This window comes from Sphaeramia orbicularis, chromosome 7, assembly GCF_902148855.1.
Source record: "Sphaeramia orbicularis chromosome 7, fSphaOr1.1, whole genome shotgun sequence".
Taxonomy (NCBI): domain Eukaryota; kingdom Metazoa; phylum Chordata; class Actinopteri; order Kurtiformes; family Apogonidae; genus Sphaeramia; species Sphaeramia orbicularis.
Window position 1 is genome coordinate 56,643,542 of NC_043963.1, and position 5,880 is coordinate 56,649,421.

Consider the following 5,880-nt stretch of genomic DNA (forward strand, 5'->3'; position numbering starts at 1 on the left):
AATATAAATAAATAAATACAACAGAGAGTTCAGTCATTATTAAATAACTGTTTTTAAATAGCCAGGGGGTTAGAGCTTTTTTTTTTATTATGGATAAATTCCAAAGATTTAATATAATTTTCAAATTCCAGTGGGAAGATTTTAAAATTTGGGAGTGTTTTAGTATATTTATTTTTATATATATGGAATTTTCCAAAAAAGATGAACAAATTCACAACAAACTGTAAATTGTGAATGTCATGTTTAAAATATGTAATTACATTTTGGGATGTTATAGTTATCTTATTATTACTTTTAGATAGGACATATTTTTCACAGTTAGTAATAGAATTAAAGTGTACAGGATGGTGCATAAGCGTCCACATATCTGTGTTGGCTGATCTGGAACTAAAACAACAAAATCCATGAATTTACAAGAGAACAGCTGGAGAAGAACTGTCCACTGGAGTGACCACTGGAGTGACCACTGGGATGACCACTGTGCATGAAAGGGTTAATGTAGATAATTAGTAAACTCACCATCCCTTTGTATATCAGTGGTTCAGTTTTCTTCCCTGACACAGACATGATAATAAAGTAAAGTGTTCATTTTGTTGGGCTTTTATCTCACTGTTCCTCCTGCAGAACACACCCAATAACAGAAGTTTGGACTGATACGGCAAAAAACCTGCATAAATCACATACAAGGGAATTTGTATTTTCAACATCAACATAATGAAAAACCAATCAAGTAATGAAACAAAAGGAAAACACCAAAAAGCAGATGGAACAAGCTGACGTTGAGCACACAAAAACAGTAATTAGAGGCTTTATTCAAATGAAAACGTTGCTTCCATCTGTTGTGTTGCTGTACATTCGTACTGGCCGTACCACACACTGCGGCTGCTGTTGAAAGCTGTGTGTTCGTATTTGATCATCTTTAGGAATTCTCATTTTCCATTTCAAACTAGCAGCGAATAATAGCTGCTGTGATTGTCAAAGTAAGCGTCCCAGCGTCCTGTTCCTCCTGATGTATTCAGACAGGGTGACGGCCTGCAAGTGTTCTAATAATTTCATTTTTTAACTCGCTTCATGCCCTCGTGAGAATGGATTCCACATCATTATCAAATAACGACGTGGGCAGGACCGAGCTGGGAAAAAGACCTGTCACTTCAGCTCCAGCAGACGACTTCAGGACATGTTCTGCTCTTTGTGCTGCCTCGTAGGTTCAGATGTGTTTTTGTATGTACTAGGCATTTAAAGGGGAAATTAGACAAGGACTAGGACGTCTCAAAAGTCACTTTTCTCCTCAGATCAGTGTTATTTAAACCAGTTCATCTCCAACATGATAATAGCCCTCCCAAAAAAATTTTCAGTAAAATCTGTCAACGTTTGACCCCCCCCCTCCCCCCACCACAAAGTATGAAGGGCCGTCAAAGAACGTCAAAAACGCCAAAAAATGCTGTTTTCAAATGCATTCCCATGCTTAATGGATACTAAATGGATCCTAAAGTGCCTGAAGTTCAGCTCTATTTGTCTGGAACTCAAACCTGTATTTTGCTAAAAGGGGCTTTAGAAAATAGACACTGTGTTCAACTAGATTTACTGTTCTGAACTTCTGTCTATTTCCAGTTTTTAGCCTAGAATTCAGTTATTTGATCTTAAAATCCCCTTCTTTTCACTTCTATATCAGCTGATACAATAACCTATGAAGGTGATATTACAGGGACGCTGGACAATACCAGAAAAAGCCGTTTGTGGACACTTCAGACCTCAGTATCTGTGATTCTCTGGGTTAAAAAACAGTCTAATAGCAATCAGCAGTTGATTTACAGTCAAACATGTTCTTCCAGATCAGGTTTATTAACCCTTTCATGCACAGTGGTCACTCCAGTGGTCAGTCCAGTGGACAGTCCAGTGGATAGTCCAGTGGTCACTCCAGTGGATAGTCCAGTGGTCACTCCAGTGGACAGTTCTTCTCCAGCTGTTCTCTTGTATATTCATGGGTTTGGTTGTTTTAGTTCCATATCAGCCAACACAGTGGACACTAATGCACCATCCCATAATAATACACTGACATTCAGACCAGTACTGGAACTGTACTGTTCTAGACCAGGGTTATCAACCTCATTTCAGTTCAGTTCCAGATTCAGCTAAATTTGATCTGCAGTGGACCGAACCAGAAAAATAAGAACAGAAGAACCTAGAAATAATGACAACTCCAAATTTATGTCTTTGTTTTAGTGTAAACCCCCCCCCCCCCACTAAATTATGAAAATACTCACTTTTATAAACTATCAATAAATAAATAAAGAAAGAAAAATAAAGAAAAAACTTAAATTTAACTTAAAAACATGTAAGAAAAATCAGTGTAATTTTCTCAGTCTTCTTCCTCCACTTCTCATTAGTCCATGTGCATTCTGGATCAGATCTCCAAAGACACTAAACACTGAGGAACAGGAAGAAAAGAGTTCAAACTGGACTGAATTTAATACAGACATTTCAGGTTGGACACATTTGTTCAGGTTAGTCACATTTTATTGGTACAGGAGAGTTTGGAAATGGAAAGAGTTTCACAATTTAATGTGATTTTTTGCACTAAAACAAAGAAAAACAATTAAGTTGTTAATTCTAGATTTTTTTTTGGCATAATTGAAGATTTTTTTGGGCTTAATTCAAGATTTTTTTTTTTTTTTTTTTTTTTTTTTTGCTTAATTCAAGATTTTTTGCTAAATTTGAGATGTTGTTTTGGCTTAATTCAATTTTTTTTTTACTTAATTGAAGATTTTTTTTTTTTTTTTTTTTTTGCCTTAATTCAAGATTGTTTCCTTAATTCAAGCTATTTTTTTTTTTTTTTTTTTTTGGCTTAATTCAAGATTTTTTCCTTAATTCAAGCTATTTTTTTCCCCTTAATTCAATTCAAGACTGTGGAATTTTTGCACTTGGCAAAAACATCCCAGGGGCCGAACTGGAGCCTTTGGCAGGCCGCATTTGGCCCCTGGACCGCATGTTTGACAGCCCTGATCTACACTAACATGTTTGAGTGTTGAAGGGGTGGGATGAAATAAATTAGACTTCTTCCCACTCCTTTTAGAATGTGCAAATGAAGTCATGTATAAGTTTCGTTTTTTTGTTTTCTTCCATGACCTCTTACTACCTGTTTTATTTCGAAGGACTAAGTAATAATAATAATAATAATAATAATAATAATAATAATAATAATAATAATAATACATTGCATTTCTAAAGCACTTTTCATTCAGCAGAATCTCCAAGTGCTACAGAGAGACAGCAGTCCAATAAAAAATAAAAATACTGCATCAGGAATAAAAGACTAGGCCAATAAAACAGAGCATCATGGTGGCCCATAAAAAGTCGGTCTTGTTGCATATTTGAAATAAACTAAACTAAACTAAAAAAAAAAAAAAAAATCAATTGCTGGTGTAGCCAGGTGTAAAACACACACACTTATTAGAGTACAGTAAAAGGAGAGACTGTTTATTTTCTTTATTTATTTTGCATCGTCAAAGTGTCGATTTTCCTATTGCATTTGAATGCACCGCTCAGCTCGCATGGTCCCACGAGAGGTACCTAGTTTTTCAGCAGCCAATCAGAGGCTACGCAGGCCACGCTCAGCCTGTCGGCTCAGAGGCAAAGTGCAGGTGCGTTGCTCTTCCGGTCTTTTTCCGATCTCAGCCAGAGGAGAGAGGGTAGCTGCCTGCTAAGAGGAAGAGAAAAGCGGGAGAAAAACCTAGAGTTTACCTGTGAAAAAAAGAGAAAAGAGAGAATCGGAGTACTCACCCACGGGAGGTCCAGAGCCGAGTGACTGAACGAAGGAGAGAGTTACGTCGGTAAGACGAGTCAATTATCCGGCGGGAAAAAAAACTTGTTGGCGCTTACCGCCATCGTCCATGCTAATGCTAGCTCTGTGCCTAACAGGCTAACTGCTAACCTTTCATCCAGAGAGCCGCTGCGAGGTCCGACATCGGCAGGCTCCGCTTTGATACACGGAGAGCAACGGTGAGAAATGTGTCTTTTTAGATGCTATGGTGCAATTTTCCTCTGGTTTTCTGGATGTTGAAAAAAACAGTAGTGCTACTATGTTTATAAGAGCAAACTGAAGTGAATAATGGTGAAATACTTTATATGCACATTGTGTTTATAATTTTATGCTGATGTGTATGTAATTAAAGGGGAAGTGTTTAATTTTTCTCATGTCAATTTAAAGGAGAAAAGAGTAATTTGGCATGTTGTAATGAATGTAAAAGAATATTTTATTTTGTATTATGCAAATTATTGAAAAGTTATGTTATTTCAACTGAGTTTAAGGTAACTAGAGGGTAATTTTTGGTGCAGTTCTCTGACATGAATAGGCCTATAGTGTAAGAGCACATTAAGCACACTTCTTTAATACCTCTGTGTCTAACTCAAAATGTGTACGGTTATGTTTTTTCCACATGGTTCTGATATGGTTATAAATGATATTTTGAATGTTAATGGTTACTTACCATAAGTATTATTGAACCACTGTTCACATGAACAGGTAAATGTGTGAGCACTTTAATGTTTAGTTCTCATAAATGATACACTTAAGACTGAACGTTGTACAACTAAAATAGAGATTTTGAATAGAGATGAAGATTTATGTCAGAATTAGATGTTATGGTGTACATCTTTTGACATTTGATATCCCTAATGATGCATCAGAGAATGGACGGTGTTGAATGTAAATTATGTGACCTGTCTACAGGTCAGGTTTTTTTTTAGGACGGAAGAATTCGAGGTTCAGGACAAACTTCCTGCTGTGATAGATGGCGAGCCAACCACCCTGAAGAAAGATCAGCACCGAGGAGATACCCACGTACCCACTCATTCACACACATATGATACACTTACATTACACTGCAAGGACTTTTGGAATCAGGTGAACTTGCAATAACTTCACAACAAGAAAACCTGCAAAAAACTTCTATTTTATTTAAGGGCCCCAACAGACATTTTTGTTTCAAGTGTGCACACGATATTTTTTTTCTTTCTTTTTTCTGACTGTTTGGGTTATTATTTTTGTATTCTGTACAAATTTGACAATTTACTTTATCCACTGTAAAAATTATAAGAGTGGCTACTCAACTGTTACTCCTGCGTTTGCCTCTTTATTGTTGCTCAGTACAGTGGCTCCTTCCGAATTTAGTTTCTTCTGATTCTGGTCCAGATCTTTTAATTAGTCCAATCAGCTATTACACTGTAATTCACTTTTATATTTCTAAAATTGGTTACACTTGTTATTGTTACTAAACGGCAATTAACAGTTTGTTTTTTTTTTACTTTTTTTTTTTTTTTTTGCACATTATCTCCATGAAGTGAGTAATGACTAGTATTAGAGTAGGATCAAATATGAGAAAACAGCAGATTAGCTGCATTAAAAATGTTTTTATTTCGTAGTTGTCACACAGTTTATCAGTAAATCCATGTTTCTTTGCTTCAAAAATTAAAAGCATGGTGTCAAGATGACATTTTGGAACGTCATAAAAAATAGGTTCATAAGAAAATTTTCAGTTGCATTGTTTTTTTTTCATGCCTATAGAGGAATAAAAACACTCAGGAAATAAATGTTGATTAAGGTTCTCATAATTCACACATGAAAGGGTTAAGAACAGCAGAGTTACACTAATGGTATCAGCTGGAGTGGATGAGATGATGCATAAGCTGATATGGAACTAAAACATGAACATACACGACCACTGGGGTGACCACTGGAGTGACCACTGTGCATGAAAGGGTTAAAGTCAGGACCTTTCCATAGAAGGACCACTGGAAAATCCTGTCCCCTCAGAAGTGTTTGCGTTGCTCTTCCTGTTCGGGCGTACAGGTTACCTGGAATTAATGACATTATGTATGCAG

General features: G+C 36.3%; 1 long non-coding RNA gene across 1 annotated transcript; it reads left to right on the plus strand.

Annotated features, from left to right (window-relative positions):
- Positions 1-3,695: 3,695 nt before the first annotated feature.
- Positions 3,696-5,253, plus strand: LOC115423148 (uncharacterized). The gene is made up of 3 exons (XR_003935916.1): positions 3,696-3,830; positions 3,919-3,999; positions 4,730-5,253. It is a non-coding gene; the product is annotated as an uncharacterized LOC115423148 (long non-coding RNA).
- The last annotated feature ends 627 nt before the right edge of the window (positions 5,254-5,880 follow it).